Source organism: Nicotiana tabacum, chromosome 15 (assembly GCF_000715075.1).
Source record: "Nicotiana tabacum cultivar K326 chromosome 15, ASM71507v2, whole genome shotgun sequence".
Classification (NCBI taxonomy): domain Eukaryota; kingdom Viridiplantae; phylum Streptophyta; class Magnoliopsida; order Solanales; family Solanaceae; genus Nicotiana; species Nicotiana tabacum.
The window spans coordinates 40,798,430-40,819,336 of NC_134094.1; positions in this window are offsets into that span (position 1 = coordinate 40,798,430).

The following is a 20,907-nucleotide window of genomic DNA, read 5'->3' on the forward strand; positions in this document are numbered from 1 at the left end:
GGGGTCTTGTAATTACACTTGCATTTTACAAACCAAATATTCGGAATAATACCTAGCTAAACATGGCATCCAGGTCTTCAACTAATATTCTTGTTTTATTCGCTGTCTTCCTCATGTTTGCTATTTGGTTAGTTCTCTCTCTTTTACTATGAAAACTACTGTACACTATGTAGCGAAGTAGGAGTAACTAATACTCGCTCTAATATTTCCCATTTTTCTTTTCTCTTGATTCTTCCCCGATCGATCGAGTTGTATAGATCGTACGTAGTATATGCATTTCTTTGTGTCTCTTTATATAAATAGCTTTGCAAAATTGATACTTAATGAGAAAGTTTTTGTAGTTGTGTTGACTAAAAAGATAGAAGCAGAAGGCATGAATGAAGTTGTTGCAGGTGAAAGAGAAATAGCAAAGATAGAACTAGTGAGAAGCAATACGCTCCCACAAATTGGTAGATGCCCACAGTATTCTTGTCAAACTGACAATGACTGTCGTAGAATGGGTCGATGCCCGTTTTGTCATTCCCATGGTTACTGTCTCAACCCCTAATTAATCGTGCTGGCTATGCAACATGCATGAGGGTGAGAAATTTAGAGTACATATTTACACATGCCTTAGTTTTTTTTCTTTAATAAAGATTGTATTTCCCTCTGTATCAAGAAAATACGGGCGACATGATCACACCCAACTATGCCTTATAAAACGGATTAAGCGGTCGCTGCAAATATAATCCGGTCTAAGAGTCCGGAGTCGAATCTCACAGAAAACTAAGGTTTAGCTACAACTGTTCACGATCACCAAGAAGACAAGCTTGAATAAATTTCTAAGTTATAAAAACTAAGATTCTTATATCTAACTAATTAACTAAGAAACTAAAGCAGTAAATTAACAACTAAAGATACTAAGGGTTGGTGATTAACTTTAGGAGGTCTAGAGTTATGATTTTCCCAAATGTTGGAATCCTTCTCGCTATATTCCCTACAATTTTGCCTATGTATTCTCTACTGATCGTGAGCACTTTAGGTGCCGTAATTCTCTCTCAAGCAACTACAATAATTTACTAGACATATTCTTTCGAACTACGCTAGTTGGCTTTATCTAACCGCTCATTATGACCACGTCAAGGCTTTGTTATTTCTAAACCTACCTTTAAACCCGCTGTATTGATTTCTCACATACGTTAAGAGTGACATTGTTCAACAACCACCTAAATATGTATCCTTTCTCAAGCAACACATAATAAATAGGCACAGTCAATCGATGGCCATTCAATCAACTGAAATAAGCACGTAACTGAACAAATAGACAAATTCAAGGGTTAAATTATATTAAAACATAACAAGAATTCATCCTCCAAGAGGTTCCATCAAAACCCTAGATAACAAATTAGCTAATCATAATAGTATGCATAACTACATTACTAGAATTTATAACCAATAATGGAAATAGAAAGAAGGAAGTGAAAAACTCGTAGACGAATTCCCCGCCTTATTCCTATTGTGTCTCTACCTCCTTAGGTCCAAAGTGTGTCAAAAGTCCTCAAAATACCATTTTTCCTTGTATATATACCAAGTAAGGGCGGGCTCAAACAATTATACCTTCTCCTACGCGAAAAAAGACACTTTTCCCGGACAGAACGTGCGTGGCCGCACATTGACCGCGCACTTTGGCCAGTTTCTGCCTCACATGCGCGGCCAGTGGGTGGCTGCGCACTTGACGCGCACTTTTCACCCTGTAATGTTTGGAATTTGGAAAGAAGTAAAACATTAACGTTGTAGCCCTTTGAATTAGATTTCCAACCATATATTGTGGAGCCTAAATGGCATTATGAGCGAAACGTTATGTGCATTTGACTAGACAATGCGCAATATGCCTACTCGATTCTTCGTTCGTTCTAAATTGTCATCCGTTGATCCCCGAACACTATCCCGGATTAATTCCTTGGGCTTTTACTCAGACTTCAAAGCTCCAAATCACTTTAATTCATTCCATAATATATACATAGCTCGGAATTACTCCTACAAGGTATAAACACATAATTAGTGCAAAACACTAGCGATTAAAGCTCAAACTCAATTAAAGTGCAGTAAATTAGAGTGTAATAAGCGACTAAAATACGTAATTATAGCCTATCATCAACACCCCACACTTAAACCATTGCTCGTCCTCGAGTAATCAAACTACACTTTATATAGACACGACCTTTTTAAACAATTCTCCTAACTCATCACACCAAGAATACTTAAAATACACTAAGCACAAAATCGTAACATCTTCACCTCAAGATTTGACTTACAAGTACCAGGCATTATTCACAACTCACCCACTTACTCTAACATAGAGGTCACTGACATTACCTTTTCTTCATGAATCAAGTGCCCTCACACAACAAAAGAGATTAGTTCCACACATTAAAAGTTAAGAACACTTAGGAACTCAAGATAGAAAGAATTCACTCACTCTCAGAAATAACATTCATATGCCATAAAAGATGCACCATAGGCTTGCCCGTAGTGTACTACTCTACTAATTGAGCTCATTCAGTCTAGGATCAAGTAAGACTTCATTTGGTTGTAATGTAGGCTGCGGGACGGGTATGATACATTTAGACATAAGAGTGACTACACCTCTCTAAGCACTTTAATACATATACTTTAACATTCAAATCCCATACTTATGTCAAACCAAACTCCACCTTCACATCAATGTATATTACCCCATACTTCTTTAAGCACAATTACATCAAGAGTCACCACTTATCAAGGAATATTGTTTTTCACAGCAATACAACTATTTTTTCCTTTTCTTTCTTTTTCAATTCAAGTGGCTCTTACTTTTTCAAAACAGTGCACATTTCTCCTTATTTCATTATTTCCACTCAAAAGCCAAATCAACCACCCCACACTTTAACTTTTACACAGTTCATAACAATTCAAGTGCTCATGAGAGGTTAGAAGGTTCAAATAGATGGTTAATTCAAAGAAATGGGTAAGGCTTGTAATGTGGTTGCCAAAGAAATAGGATTACAGGCTCAGAGGGGTTAACTACGATACATAAAAATTAGGCGGGTAAAATATACATATCTGGCTCAATAAGAAAATGCCTATATCACTTCCAAGACTGAACAAACCTACTATTTCGCTTTGCAAATACACGGGGCAAGTTCTAGACATCAAATGCAATGCACAGAATAACACCCAAACCTCACACACACATGGCACATAACTCATTCATGATTGGATTCATCAAGACACTCTAGTCAAAGTAGTTAAGCAAATTTAAAATCATATAATTTAAGGTACTTATACAAGAGTCAAAAACTGAGCCTAAGCATCACAACCAAAGTACTCACTATTCTCAAGGAATAACAAAGTCAAGAGATATTGCTTCAATTCAAAACACAGCACAATGGCTCCTATACCTAAAAAAAATAAAACTAACTACACCCGGTTTAAACAAAACTCTTGGAAAAGAACCGCGGCACAAAGAAAAATCATGGGGGAATTGCTACACTACCTAACAAAAGAAAATCTTTTATTCTTTTTCCTTTCGCCTTAAATCCCTTAAGAAAATTGTCTAATAGATCCATCGTCGGGAAAAGTCCAATCTTTTCTATTTAAAAAATAAAAAGTATTATTCAATTAAACTAACACGACTAAAATAGCATAGAAAGTCACCTAGACAATAACCTCACCCCACACTCAAAATTGTGCATTGTCCCCAATGCACACCCATACATACAATAGGGTAAAAGAAACTCCTTGGTAGGCCAAAGGCCGAAGCACTAGCATCTCATGGGGTACTCAGACTTCTCCCAGGCTTGGTCCTTCTTGCGGGTATCTCACACTTAGTTCCAACCATCTGGTTTGTTGTTGCATCCTTCCAATGGCTTTGCTTTCCATGCTCCTAAAAAAAATCAAAAATCAACACTACAAGAATAATACAATAATAAAAAAATAAATAATAAAAAAAATGTAAAGCTGGGTTGCCTCCCAACAAGCGCTTGATTTAAAACTGGGTTGCCTCCCAAAAAGCGCTTGATTTAATGTCGCGGCACGACATGAACTACTTTTTGACTCTACCTCGAGCTTATGAATTGAACCCCAAATTTTGATTCAAGCTTATGATTATGCTCCTAGGGTGGTGGAACGAATCTAACTGGCCCAAGGAAATAATGCAGTATTCTGCACTTCTTGGCCTTTAGAAGAGGTGTGTAATTCCGACTTTCTGGCAAGAAGAATTCCAGAATGTAGGCACCTTGTTCCTCATTCCTTGACTCCTCAAGTGGCTCGGATGACTCTATTTCTATATCATCATCCAAACACAATGTGGAAAAATGCTTGGAGTGTGGACCAATGCGCTCAACTACATGAACATTGAGACAGTCTACATCCTCAACACCCATGACACTAGAGTCAGTTAAATATGTATCATCAACGTCCTTGGTTGACTCTAGTATCTCTTCTACAATATCGACATCCTCAAAATCTAGTTCGATTAATTGTTGGTGTTCTACTCTGACCTCCTCCGTTAGTACCTCAATTTTGCATCTAATACATGCTCATTTTGGCTACTATCCACAAAATTGCCTTGCTGAGCATTAAAAGCTTCAACCACTTGACTCGCTTGAGCCTCCAAGTTGCGAATAGTTGCCTCTTGCCTTTCTATCTGCAGTTGTTTCTCATAATTTTGTTCCAAAAGGCACTTTAATATATCTTTGATCTCCTTCAGGTCATCTTTCGTAGGTTCTTTGTTCCTATTAACTTCACAACAAAACGACGAACGATCAAAGTAAGGGGTTGGGGGAGGATAAGACATATAAGCACAACCATGAAAGTGACCATCTTGACCACCACACATATCACACACATTCCACACATAAGATTGAGTTGGTGCACATAACTCGCTCTCGGAAATATTTTGATAATTTTGCAATGGGTGGTTTCCAACAAAATATGCATAAGGAGTATTAAAAGTAGAATTACCAACATCAAAACTCTCATAATTCCAAGATGCCATGTCTCTCAAGTCAAAAATAAAAATTTAAAAAATAATCAAATACAAGAAAACAAAAATAAAAGTTCAAACTTGCAACCTAGAAATATGTACACCTACAGCTACATCGTTAGTTCCCCGGCAACGGCGCTAAAATTTGATCACGCCCAACTATGCCTTATAAAAAGGACTAAGCGGTCGCTGCAAATATAATCTGGTCTAAGAGTTCGGAGTCGAATCCCACAGGAAACTAAGGTTTAGCTATAACTGTTCACTATCACCAAAAAGACAAGCTTGAATAAATTTCTAAGTTATAAAGATTAAGATTCTTATATCTAACTAATTAACTAAGAAACTAAAGCAGTAAATTAACAACTAAAGATACTAAGGGTTGGTGATTAAATTTAGGAGGTCTAGAGTTATGATTTTTCCAAATGTTGGAATCCTTCCCTCTATGTTCCTTACAATTTCGTCTATGTATTCTCTACTAATCATGAGCACTTTAGGTGCCGTAATTCTCTCTCGAGCAACTACAACAATTTATTAGACATATTCTCTCAAACTATGCTAGTTGGCTTTATCTAACCGCTCATTATGACCACGTCAAGGCTTTATTATTTCTAAACCTACCTTTAAACCCGCTGTATTAATTTCTCACATACGTCAGGAGTGACGTTATTCAACAACCACCTAAATATGTATACTTTCTCAAGCAACACATAATAAATAGGCACAGTCAATCGATGGTCATTCAATCAACTGAAATAAGCACGTAGCTGAACAAATAGACAAATTTAAGGGTTAAATTATATTAAAACATAACAAGAATTCATCCTCCAAGAGGTTGCATCAAAACTCTAGATAACAAATTAGCTAATCATAATAGTATGCATAACTACAATACTAAAATTTATAACCAGTAATGGAAATAGGAAGAAGGAAGTGAAAAACTTGTAGAAGAATTTCCCGCCTTGTTCCTATTGTGTCTCTACCTCCTTAGGTCCAAAATGTATCAAAAGTCCGCAAAATACCGTTTTTTCATGTATATATACCATGTAGGGTCGGGCCCAAATAATTATACCTTCTCCTACGCGAAAAAGGACACTTTTCCCGGACAGAACGTGCGCGGCCGCTCATCAACCATGCATCGACCGCGCACTTTGGCCAGTTTCTGTCTTACATGTGCGGCCAGTACGCGGCCGCGCACTTACCGCACATGTTTCACCCTGTTATGTTTGGAATCTTGAAAAACGTAAAACATAAAAGTTGTAGCCCTTTGAATTAGCTTTTCAACCATATATTTTTGAGCCCAAATCGCGTTCTGAGCAAAATGTTATGTGTATTTGACTAGACAATGCGCAATATGCCTACTCGATTCTTCGTTCGTTCTAAACTGTCATCCGTTTGATCCCCGAACACGATCTCGGATTAATTCCTTGGGCTTTTACTCAGATTTCAAAGCTCCAAATCACTTGAATTCATTCCATAACCTCTACATAGCTCGAAATCACTCCTACAAGGCATAAAATACACAATTAGTGCAAAACATTAGCGATTAAAGCTCAAACTCAATTAAAGTGCAGTAAATTAGAGTGTAATAAATGACTAAAATACGTAGTTATAGCCTATCATCACTACACTTTTTATTGTCACTCCTCTACTTCGTTAAAATTTTAATCTTATTAACCAAAAATGATTTAACTTTTTTATTCTTTTATTTTGCTGCTATATTTTGTTCAAAATTTATGTTGCTGAAATGTTCTCTTCATTATGACTTATTTTGCCACTATGCCTTTTTTTTCTTCTTTTTTTGCTTTAATGTGTTTGAGGATGACACTATTGATAGATTCATATATTTGCGCGGATGAGAAATGAGCTGTAAAAAAAATGCTTCTATAATAGATTGAGATGATTGTGGAATGTGGACAATATAAAAAATAGTTTTGTGGGAGGTACTTCGGGCATTTGATGTTTAGCTTCCAAATAAATTAATTATCAAATAAAGTATAAGTGAATTATAGATGTGTTATTAATCTCCTGGGATATAATGAAGCAAATATTTATGGTCAACGCATGTTACTTTTGTGTTAAATCACATGAGTAATTAGTGTGTATGGGGATTTAGGATTCTATAAATTCAGTAAAATTGGAAAAATTTAAAGAACTAAGGCAGAAAATTCTAGCTATGAAGAAAGTTAGAGTGAGAAAATTAGAGACCTAATCTTATGTGTAAATGAAAATGGGCAAAAGTGTCAGTACCAACAAAATGAACTTTTATTTTGTTTATTAAAACTGAGCAAAAAAGTCACAAATTGAGTTTAGCATCCCAAACTTTGTAGTTCAGAGAGGATCGTAGATGATGTGTGCTGGCTTAGTTTGCTTGATTTTAAATGATGGGAAATTCCATCTGTCCATGTTTATAAGCCCCCTAACTAGCCTGGGAAGCTTAGAGGAAGAGTTGAAGACATCAATTTTCATCTAGGTTGTGACTGCCTCCATCGAGTTAATATTTTAAGGCTTATATTTCTATAGTTAATAATTCCCATGGGTCCAGCAAAGTGATGCTAGATAGCTTTTGCATGATCACCCTTGCAGAAAATGTGTTCCACATTCTCAAGTTCTATTGTCATGTTGCCAGTAACACAACAATATCATCTTGGGACTAAAATGATCCCAAACCTGAAAACCCTTTCATCAGTAGGACATTTCGAAGGGTACATCTTTGTTCCATATTTGACTATGCATGTTATCATAGTCTTTTCTCAGTCTCATCATATTCAAGACTGATCCAACCGTGAACTGACTAGTAGATAAGGGAGCTACTCCAAATGGCTATGTCGTTTTTAGTGTTGTTAATGATAATATCCAAGTCTCTTATATTGCCTTTAACGTCATTTGTCGGCTATGATTGGAGACAGTTCCAGTCCCAATCTTATTCTGTAAGCACTTCATTGATCTGAATATTGTTATGGATGACACCGTCAGGGAGAAGTTGGTATAGATGCCCCAGGTTAGACCCATTATGCCAGAAGGAAATATCTCCTTTCCCAATATTTCATGAAATGTTCCTCTCCATCCCTCCTTTAATTTCACTGAGAGCTTTTCAGCATCAGATTGGCCTTTATTCCATTGTCTGAAATAAGAGTCTTCTACAAAGTATTTAGTTTCCATGAACACTTTCCAATGAGAGCTGGTAGTTCGCAGGCACCACCATTGTTTTTGTCAGGATCTCAATTTTCCTACCTTAGGATGTCATGATGATACCTAGTCTCTAAGATTAGGTAAGCCTAACATATATTGAGAATTAACAGAAGTAACAACTAAGATATCAAGTTAAACTGATAAACTATCATAAATAAACTGAAACGGTACAACTGTCGAATAACTCCCCCAAACCTGGTGGAAACGAGTCATAAGCTCTATATAGAGTGCACTAAAACTTTTGAAATACAATACTGTTTTGAACAGGAAATAAACAGTAATACAACTAAAAGCAGAAGGTGACTATGAGTCCTGCGAGCGTCGGGCAGGTGTACCTTGAAGTCTCCGAAAATAATTGGTCAATCAGTGGCGTCTGGCACGAGCGGATATGCACAAAAAATATGCACAAGTGTAGAATGAGTACACCACAACGGAACCCAGTAAGTATCAAGTCTAACATCGGTAGAGTAGTGATGAAGGCAGGTCAAGACACCTACTAAGACAAGAAAAACTTAACAGAGTATAATATAGACTAATAACGGAAAGCGAGGAAATAAATGATAACAAAGCAATATAATAATGTAGACTACAACAAAATTTAAAGTAACAAAGGAAACAAGAAGTGAACACATGATAAGAACAATAAGTAATTCAATGCGGACAAATACAAGGCAAGAGAAAATAACCAAAACTGCTCAACCAACAAGCCTTTTTAACAAAGAATGTACAATAAGAATCACAACCGAGGCACCACATCTCATATCCATATTTACACAATTTACAATCACAATCTTCCTTATATCGTCGCGGGAGCCTTGTATTTGTATTTTTGAAAATTGTAACGACTCGGCAAGTCATTTTGAGTGGTGTAGCCCCGTTCCCCCATTTACTGCTTATTATGTGCTTAATTGTTACTATGTGACTTTTCGGAGTTGTTGGTTTAGTTCCGGAGATATTTCAGAATGAATTGGGATACTTAGTCTCAAGGTTGGAAGCCTAAGTTGAAAGAGTTGACCGAATGTTGACTTAGGTGTAAATGGCTCTAGAATGGAGGTTTGACGATTCTGATATATCTGTAGGGTGATTTTGGATTTAAGAGTGTGTCCGGATAGTGATTTGTAGGTCCGTAAGTGATTATGGCTTGAAATAGCGAAAGTTGAAAAAATTAGAAGTTTGGAGAGTTGAGAAGTTTGATCGAGAGTTGACTTTGTGGTTACCGGGCTTGGATTTTAGTTTAGAAAGTTGGAATAGGTCTGTTGCGACATTTATGACATATGTGCAAAATTTGAGGTCAATCGGAGTTGATTTGATAGGTTTCGGCATCGAATGTAGAAGTTAGAAGTTCATAAATTCATTAGGCTTTAATCGATGCACGATTCTTGGTTTTATTGTTGTTTGATGTGATTTAACGCTTTGAGCGAGTTTGTATAATATTTTAGGACTTGTTGATATGTTTAGTTGAGGTTCTGAGGGCCTCGAGTGTAATTCGGATCATGTTCTGCGCATTTTGAACCTTGGAGGAGCTGTTGATTTCTGTTACTGGTTTTCTTATACGCGATCGCGAGTGAGATGTCACGATCACGAAGGGTTTTTTTCATTGATGGAATTTTTTCAATGCGATCGCGAGCTAAGGTCTACGATCGTGTAGCTTTGGCAGTTAATGTATCATGAACGCGTAAGCTTAGTCGCGTCTTTAAAGAAGAAAAGAGAAGGATGGGGTTCACGCGCATTTGTTCATCGCGATCGCATGAAGTTGTTCTCGATCGCGTAGGTCTGAGAAGTCTGTGTATCACATTGCACGTGGGATTCCACGTTCGCGGAGAGTAAATTGGGCAGCCTGTGAATTTGTGCTTCGCGATCGTGAAGAAGGGACATCTAGCAGAATATAAGTTTAAAAAATGAGGGTTTGAGTTATATTTCACAATTTGATTTTGGGAGCTCGGATTGAGGCGATTCTTGGAGAGATTTTCAAGGGAGTGATTGGGGTAAGTGATTCTAACTCGGATTTGGTTAAATTATATGAATATATCATTATTTTTATTATTTAATTAGTATTTTGGGTTGAAAAATGGGGGGGGAGGAAATTGTAGAATCTTCCTAGGCTTTAATTTGAGGATTTGAAGGTTGAGTTGTGATCGGATTTGAGTAATTTTGGTATTTTTGGACTCCTCGTTGAATGGGTGTTTGGATTTTGTAACTTTTGTTGGATTCCAAGATATGGGTCCAGGGTTGACTTTTTGACTTTTGTTTAAGAACTTAGCTTTATTATATGGAATTGATTCATATAACTTATGTTGATTGTATCGAGTTGTTTGTGACTAGATTCGAGTCGTTCGGAGGCAGATTCATGAGGCAAAGGCTTATTGGAGTAGAGATTTACATGGTTTGGGGTAAGTAACACTTCTAAACTTGATTCTGAGGGTATGAATCCCTGAGTTTCGTATTATGTGGTTGATTTTAAGGTGACACACATGCTAGGTGACAGGCATATGGGCGTGCACCATAGTAATTATGATCTTATCGATTCCGTGGTACTGTGTAGTCATCAAACCTTATTGCTATTCATGTCATCTCTATGTGTTAGAGTAATTGAGCTGCAAATTCATATTAGAAATCATGTTAGGATATATGTTCATCCTGTTGAGACCCATTGTGGTCATTTCTGTTGTTGAATTATTTGCTTAGATGGCAATTTTGTAGTCAGTCACATCCATCATTGCATATCATATCTCAGTCTCTGTTATTATTTATTGTTGTGTTATATATCATTATTTGGGCTAATTGGCATGAGATTTGTGAGCCCGAGAGACTAGAGAGATTGATGACTAAGTTGGGGCCTGAGAGCCGTGTCGTGAGTGAGATTGGTGGATCGGGGTGCACGCTGCAGCAGGCCTTATGGCTTATATGTGGATCGGGTTGCATGCCGCAGCAGGCCTTCTAGGCTTTATCATTATGGGATCGAGTTACATGCCGCAGTAGTCCTTCTAGGTTTTATCATTATGGGATCGAGATGCACGCCGCAGCAGGCCAAATTGGCTTATTATTAGCGCTTGGACAGGATACGCCCCTCCGAAGACGTCTATACTTATCTTCGAGAGGCTACCAAACCCTTAGGAAAAACATCACATTCTTGTATTCTTGTTGTGCAAATTTGTTGATTCCGAGAACTAAACTTCTGTAATTCTATTCTCTCACAGATGGTGAGGGCACGTGCTACCGGATTGGGTGGACAGCCACCAGTACCACTAATTAGGGCCACAAGAGGTCGGGCCGCGGTAGAGGCCGAGGTGCAGCTCGTACAGCAGCTAGAGCAACACCTGTAGACCCACCAATCACTCCAGCCTAGGAGCAGATTCTAGATGTAGCTGAGCTGGTGGGACCAGCTCAGGCACTAGCTATGCCCATTATGATTCCAGGCCTGCAGGAGGCTTTGGCCTATTGACTTGAACCAGCCTTGCTCAGGCAGTTTCAGTTCAGGTCGTACCAGTCACTTCTTAGGCTAGGGGAGATACTCAAACTCCTGCTGCCCGCACTCTAGAGGAGGTGGTGCAGGGACTCCTGACACCGGGGGTACTACCAGCCCAGTCGGTTGCAGTTGCTCAGCCCCATGTGGGTGCCGTTATGAGTGATGAGGAGCAAAAGAGACTAGAGAGATTTGGGAGGCTCAAGCCTCCATCATTCAGTAGGGCTGAGTCAGAGGATGCCCACGACTTCTTGGATAGGTGCCAGCAGATTCTTCGCACGGCGGGTATTCTGGAGACTAATGGGGTCTCCTTTACTACTTTTCAACTGACGGGGGCAGCCTTCAGATGGTGGGAGACCTATGAGCGTAGCAGGCCAGTCGATGTTGCACCACTTTAGTGGCATGGGTTCTCCGTTCTCTTCTTGGAGAAGTTTGTGCCATCAACCCGCAAGGAGAAGTTGTGTAGGCAGTTTGAGCAGCTACGCTAGGAGGGCATGTCATTGACCCAGTACGAGATGATATTTTCAGAGTTGGCTCATCACACGGTCTGGTTGGTTCCCATAGAGAGGGAGAGGATTAAGAGGTTCATTGATGGCCTAAACTATGGAATACGCTTTGTTATGACTCGAGAGAATATGTCTGGTGCTATGTTCGACAAAGTTGATGATATTGATAGGCGTCTAGAGCTGGTCCGTAGTCAGGAGCGTGAGGAGAGGGAGGCCAAGAGGCCTCATGGATCGGGTGGTTTCAGCGGTGTTTCTTCTGAGGGTCAGTCCCACCACAGTAGGGGTCGTCCTTGGAATCCATGGAGCATGTGTAGTTTATGGAGGTGCACACCTCCTGAGTCTGGGGCAATCCCTCACCATGTGTCTCATATCACCACACTCAAAAAAGGCTCTCGGTGGACATGGCTGTTGAAACTGACTCTAGCCTTGTCGGTTAGACTGACCGCTGAAGGCACCCCGTGCAGGAGGTGCACTGGAAAGTGGCTATGCAAAATGGACAATCTGCAACCTCAGAATAGCCGGAGCACTGGTAGAAGCTGGAACTACTGAATGAACTGGCTGACTCACATATCCTCTGCCATGATGGGCTAAAATTGTGGTGTGGCTCCACTAAATCCTCCAGTACCTCGAGGTCTTTTGGCCTCCCTATCTCTCTCTCTCTCTCTCTCTCTCTCTCTCTCTCTCTCTCTCTCTCTCTCTCTCTCTCTCTCTCTCTCAGCCCTGCATACCCTCCAACCTCCGCACGATCTCTACCACCTGCTGGAATGGAGTATCCATCTCCAACTGTCGAGCCATGCTGAATCTAAGGCCATAACTGAGCTCCTCGATGAATCTGCGGACTCGCTCTATGACGGTAGAAACCAAGGCAGGTGCATGTCGGGACAACTCTATGAATCTGATAGCATACTCTCACATTGACATAGTCCCGTGACGCGACTGGTCAAACTCTGTGCTACATGCATCCCAAAGAGTCTGCGGAACAAACTTTCTCAAAAACATCTTTGAAAACTGATCCTAAGTGAGTGGGGCTGCATCAGTTAGCCTACCCTCCTCGTAAGCCTGTCACCACATGTACATTGCTCCTGACATCTCCGCCCACCTCCACAATACCCATGGTGCGGATAAAATAGTGGCACTTCTCAAAAAAAAAACTTGCACATCCTCGGTAGTTGTGCCACTAAAAGTAGGAGGACTATACTTTTTAAGCATCTCAAGTCTTCTTTGCTCATCCTTAGATGTCTCTGGCCTGACCTCAGGCTGAACCGTAATAACGGGTTGTGCTGTCATAACATCCGAAACCTGATCAATATGGACCCATTGCTTTGGGGGAACAGGCCACGGGAGTCTAAGCTCCTCCCCCAGCCTGAGATGTAGTTGGTGTAAGGGGAATCAATACCGCCTGAGCTAGGGTCTCCTGAAGTCCAGGGGTTGTAATAGGTGCCTCAGGTGCCTGCCCCCCAACCGGAGCTACTGGTGGCTCCTTAGTCACTGCTCGGGCAGGTGCTCTGGCTGCTGCATGTGCCCATCCTTGGCCTCTACCCCGACCCCAGCCTCATGCGGCTCTAGCAGTGGGTGCGAGTGTCTGATCGTCTGATCTAACAGTGCGCTTCCTCACCATTTGTGAGAGAATAGAATGACAAAGACATATTTCAAAATCAACAAATTCGTACGATAAGGAATCTAAGAAGTGGAATTTCCTAACAGTCTCGTAGCCTCTCGAAGATAAGTACAGATATCTCTGTATTGATCCGCAAGACTCTACTAAACTTGCTTATGACTCGTAACACCTATGCAACTAGAGCTCTGATACCAACTTCTTACGAGCCCAGTTTTTCCACCTTATGATGTCGTGATGCCACCTAGTCTCTATGATTAGGTAAGCCTAATATACATTGCGAATTAACAAATATAACAACTTAGATATCAAGTTAAACTTCTAAACTATCATAAATAAACTCAAACAGTATGATTGTCGAATAACTCCCCTTAACCTGGTGAGTCAAGAATCTCGAAACACAATACTGTTTTGAACATGAAATAAACAGTAATAAAACTAAATGTAGAAGGTGACTACGAGGCCTACAAGCATCGGGCATGTGTACCTTGAAGTCTCCGGAAATAACTGGTCAATCACTGGCATTCGGCACGAGCGGATGTACCTGGATCTGCACAAACAATATGCAAAAGCGTAGCATGAGTACACCACAACGGTACCTAGTAAGTATCAAGCCTAACCTTGGTAGAGTAGTGACGAAGCCAGGTCAAGACACCTACTAGGACAAGAAAAACTGAACAGAGTATAATATAGACTAATAACGGAAAGTGAGGAAATGAATGATAATAAAGTAGTATAATAATGTAGACTACAACAGAATTTATTGTAATAAAGGAAACAATGAGTGAACACATGATAAGATTAATAAGTAATTCAATGCGGACAAATACAAGGTAAATGAGGAAATAACCAAAACTATTCCACCAACAAGCCTTTTTAACAAAGAATGTACAACAAGAATCACAACCGAGGCACCACACCTCATATTCACATTTTCACAATTTACAATCACAATCTTCCGTATATCGCCGCGTGAGCCTTGTATTTTTATTTTTGAAAATAGTTTTCCGAAATGGCTACACGCGCTTTAGCTCCCTTATCTCGACGTGTGGCTTCAGATAATTTTCTTACTAGCAACATACATATAAATCCCACCTTATGCCACCGCATGCAAATAAACCCCTATCCTTATACCGCCGCATGCACATAAATATCACAATACAATAATCAACTTGCACCACACGTGGACATATGCCACAATTTTGCCAACATTAACAATACCAATGTTACCACAACACATAGCCCACGGCTCAACCGCAATGTGTACAAGAATCTCACTAACAACAAAATAAATAAAAAATAACTCAACAAGGAAAGATATATCAACAGTTCACCACTTTGACCTCAATGTGCTATTTGATTTCACAACAACAACTCAAAAACCCACGATTTAGGTATTTTCATGTAATGGCATCTTCCAATTTCAAGTGTAAAACACAAGCTTAACAATGAAATAGATAGCATGAAATAGTAACTTAGTCTAATACATGAGAATAACTCAAAAATAAAGAGAATGACATATAACAACAACTACAAATAAGTGCATATGAGACTAACTTTGACAATAGAAGCTGGAATATGTAATGACAATTTCAATTTAAGGCATGTAAGAATAAAATTGACAATGAAAGGTAGAATAGATAACAATAATAACGCCAATTAAGTGCATATGAGTAACCTAAGAGTCTAAAGCCCCTGTACACACTCGTCACCTCATGTACACCTCTTCCATATAATTTAAATAACATAATCAACTCAAATCCTAAGGGGTTGTTTCCCCTACATAAAGTTAGATAAGATACTTAACTCAATTAGGCCAAATCAACCCTCAAAAATAGCTTTTCCCTTAAAATTCACCCCTGCACGAGTCAAATCTAACCAAAAATGACCTAATAACATCAAACATTGCAAGAGAAACCAATTATGATAGATAAAGATATAATCTTTACATAATTCCCGAAAAGTTAACCCTGGGCGCGTCTGGTCAAAACGGCTAGTTCAAGGGTAGATTCCAACTATCCATAACCGCACTAGTCTACATATGTATTTTGTTTTCAAATCCGAGTTCAATTCGACAGTCAAATCCAAAAAATTTATTTTTTAAAACTTAGACAAAACTCCCTAAACTTCCTCTTTGATTCTCATAAATTTAATGTTAAATCTCATATATACTCATGAAATATAGTTACAAATTGATTAAAATCACTTACCAAATAATTGGAGGTGAAAATCCCCTAGTGTAGGGTTCTAAAATGAGAGAAAATGAAATGAAATCCCGACTCCCCGCCCTTTTGTTCAGTTGCAGATGTCGCAATTACGACACTGGGTTCGCAATTGCAAACCCTTGCAATTGCGAAGAATGCTTTGCAAATGCGACACTGACAGCCTATGTGGGAAGTCGCAAATGCGATATTGGCTTTGAAATTGCGAAGCCTGCTCCCTTCTCAAATGCGACTAAAGTGTCACAAATACGAACCTACCCAGTGTAGCCTACATTTCGCAATTGCAAGTGAGGCATCACAATTATGATACCTGACACTCACATGTTCACTTCACAATTGCCATACTGGTGCTCGCAATTGCGATAAATGCAACACCAGCACACAAGCAATCCAATCTGAAACGCGTCCGAAACTCACCCGAGCCCTCGGGGCTCCAAAACCAAACATCCACTAAAGTATAAAAATATCATATGAACTCGCTTGCATGATCAGAGTACAAAAATAACACTTAGAACTAAGAATCGGACATCAAAATGCATGAATTTAAAAAGAAAACTCAAAAACCTCTAGAATTTTAACCGAGCGTCTGAATCCAATCAAACCAGCTCCAAATGACACCAAATTTTACAGACAAGTTTCAAATAGCAAAACAGACATATTCCAAGTCCCAAAATCAAATTTCAAATTTGATAGCCAAAAAGTCAACCTACTGTCAAACTTGGAAAAACTTCTAAACCTCAAATTGCCAACTTCTGGCAAAACAAGTTAAATCAACCTAGGGACCTCCGAATTTGATTCCGGGCATACGCCCAGTCCAAATTCATGATACGAACTTATCGGAGCCATCAAAACATCATTCTAGGGTCATTTTAATAAAATTCAAACTTTGGTCAACATTTCCAACTTAGGCTTCTAAACGAAGAACCAAATAGTCAAAATCAACCCAAAACCTTTTCGGAATGAAACTAACAAACCCCGCAAGTCATAAAACTACAAATACACATGTGTGAAGAATTAAAAGAGGAAATGGAGCTCAAATATACAAAACGACCGATCGAATCGTTACAGTTTTGCTTTAAAAGTTTGGTATGTATCTGCCAGCCTTTAAAAGTTAGCTTTTCCTTCATTATATGAGTAATACAATTTTTGCCATGAGGCCCTATGGTATTTACCACCAGCATCTTGACTAGAGCTGGCAAAATAGTTTAAAAATAATTATTCACCCAACCCAACTCTCTAAAAATGGGTTGTATAACTAACTTTTTAAAACCGGGTCGAATATGGATAATTATCCATATTTTCCATTATAAAAATGGGTAACCAAATGGGTAACCAATGGATAAAATATGAATATTACTATTTTAAAGCTTTTCAAACCCATTAGAAAAGCCATAGTGTTGTTCGTTATTTTCACTCTTCTCTCATGTCCGCTATTTTCCCCATAAAATCCCTAAATTTTCAATTCCTCAAATCTCTACCCTTCTTCCCCAATCAAGCATCGCAACTTCTCCGGTGAGTTTCAACTTTCGATAATTCTCTCTCTCTCTCTCTCTCTCTCTCTCTCTCTCTCTCTCTCTCTCTCTCTCTCTTCTCTTTGTCTTCTTCGCTTTCTTCTCCTGACAAAATTATCGCATTCTCAGATGGGAGGACCGAAGTAAGCTTCAATTTCCTTTCACAAGATTTTAGTTTGTCGGAAGCTATTTGAAATCCCAGTGGGCAAACCAAAAAACTTTAATTCACTATTTTCAGTTCATTAATCAGGTAATTTCAAGAACCCCTTCCCTATTATTTCTTCGTTTCTCTATATGTGTTCTAATTCTTATGGAATTATGGAAGTAGCAAAGAGAAATTACTATGTGCCTTTCTTTTATAACGCAAAGTCTTTCATCGTATGTATATCACTTATAATAAATTGATTTATATCGAGCCTAATTCTTACTATTTACTTCATCTTTAGATAGAGATGTCGATGGAAGGTATTGCTGATTATTGTGAACAAAGATCTTCAACTACGCTAAAATAATCAAAAAGATAAATATCCACTATTTGGGATTCGTTTTTTAAGGTAACAACGCCTGAAATTTCTAGTGATGGAAAAATTAAAGTCCAATGTACGCTTTGTGAAAAATGCTTCATATACAATCCTAAATTTGGAACATCAAATTTGAAGCGCCATTTGTTGATAAAACATCTGTTGAATCATGCAAAAGAGGGTCAAAGTGAACCAATAGATCAGAGAGTTTATCTAGAGAAAATATCATTAGCCATAGTCAGGCATAACTATGCTTTCAATTTTGTAGAACATAAAGGTATCAGGGACCTTTATTCATATTTAAATCCACTAGCGAAGCACATATCATGAAAAATGAAGAAGTTAGATATCTTGAATATGTATGCAAGCGAAAAAGAACTTTTAAAATAATGAGCTTGCTATTATTTCTAGTAGATTGTGTTGACATCAGATATGTGGACATCATTAGCATCTAATTGGTATATGTGTGTAACGGCTCATTATGTGAATTTTAAATGGATTCTTTAGAAAAGGGAGTTGATTTTTCTTCATGTTCCTCCTCCATATTCGGGTGCGATTTTAGGTCCCATTTTGATTAAATTTCTTAAAGAATGGGGAATCGAAAAAAAAAATTACCTTACCCTTATTCTATATAGTGAGCCCCTCAAGTCCCCGTTTGAACATACCAACAAGACCCAATATATAACACGGACTTACTCAAGAGCCTCAAATCTCATATAATAACATCAAAATCATGAATCGTACCTCAATTCAAGCCTAACGAACTCCCAACTTCCCAAACTCATGCAAAATTATACCAAATCAACTCGGATTGACCTCAAATTTTACATAAAAGTCCTAGATGACACAACGGACCTATTCCAACTCTCAAAACCACAATCCAAACCTGATATTAATAAAGTCAACTCCCAATAAAACCTATGAACTTTTTAAATCTTCAAATTGTTAACTTTCGCCAAATAGAGCTAAAATCTTCTAGAGACATCCAAATGCAAATCCAGGGATATTCCCAAGTCTAAAATACCATCCAGACCTAATAGAACCATCAAGACTCCGATTTAAGGTCAAATATATAAAGGTCAAACTTGGACAATCCTTCTAACTTAAAGCTTCTAAATAGAGAATCATTCCTCCAAGTCAATACCGAACCACTTGAAAATCAAAACTGACCATACATGCAAGTCACAATATACCAAATGAATCTACCCATGACCTCAAACTATCAATCTAAATATAAATGCTCAAAATGACCAGTCGGGTCGTTACACCTTGTTAAAGAATTATCTACGCTTCCTGAACCTCCGATTTCCATGGTGATTACCTTTATTTCCAAAGAAATCTCCAAAGTTAGTATCACAAGATCATAGATGGTACATTGATAATCACAAGCCCCTTTACCTAAATATTTCACCAAGTTCCCTTCCATTCTAGCCTTATCCGTTTAGGAAATTCTTAGAAGGCTTGAGAGCAATTTGGGCAAACTAAGGTTAGCGATCTTTTTCTGGAATGAAAGAAAAGAGAGTTGTACTGCCTTTTTATATGAAGCCTAGAAAACTCCACCGCCACCACATGCAAAATGGGTCGTCCTGGCCACTACACCTGGTGGGACAGCTGGCGCAAGTCTGATGAAATGTAATCACCTTTTTGTCCGTAGGTATGGTATCAACTGATTAGTTTCTCTAAAGGCTAAATTTTCACATATTTCAGCTTCATGCCTGGGAAAAGAGTGCGGGGCGTAATAGTTATTGCCTAATTCTTTTGCTAGATTTGACTTATTCGGATGCCGATTTAAGAGGTAAGGGCTTTTTAGAGTGTTGATCTGGCTTATTTGAGGTAAGTATCTTTTCTAACCTTGTGTGGGAGAATGCCCCTTAGGATTTAGCCTTAATTGTTTGTTCTTGTTATGTGAAAAGCGATATGTACACGAGGTGACGAGCGTGTACACGGGTGATATGTGTGGCTTATGACCGGATTAGACTTTAGTCTACTAATATGCCTTAATTTGATGATATAATTTACGTGAAACATGCTTAATCACTTTGTGACTACATGATCATGATCGATACAGTTGATTTAGCCAAATTATTCTTTATGTGTTGAACACTAATCTGCACTTTTATGTTATTGTCATGCCCTTGTACACTTTGTTGATAAGTTGTGAGCTTATGTCTTTGACAAAATTTTGGCATTATTATTTTTTTGTTAATTATGGCAGATGTGGACCTGTTGAGGGGATTGATTGGGGGTGTCAGCACGAGGTCTTTACCATGCGATTTTGATTATTGATGTGCGCGTGGGGCAAAATAAGGGTGGACTTTTTCTTAGGTTGCCCACGTGGAGAAATAAGGGTGGTGATATGTGCATGAGGAAAAAATAAGGAAGGCGTTTTATTATTTATGTGCACATGTAGCTAAATAAGGGTGGCATTGCTGATGATGCTATGTGATGATTTGGGGGTGTCTTTCTTGATGTTGTTTATGTGTTGCAACGAGGTTGATATTTGATCACATACATGTTTCTCAAAATTTTGTCTTGTATTTTTAATGAGTCATTAGTGAAACTTGACATGTTATCATATGACTTAACCTATATTGGATGATTTGTTGGCAAAGTTGAACTTTTCTACATCGAGTTGTTATCATATTGTTCTACAAGACAGTTGATATTGTTTTCCCGTACATATTTTGTTTCCACTTATTGATATATTGCATAGTTTTTTGACTAGTGTGTATCATATGACTTGAATCTCACCCCAACTTCATCGAGGTTAGTCTTGATATTTACCGAGTACTGACTGTAGTATACTCATACAATACTTTTGCATATTTTTCTGCAGATCCAGGTGTTGGAGGCTGCGGCATGAGAGTGAGAGCTT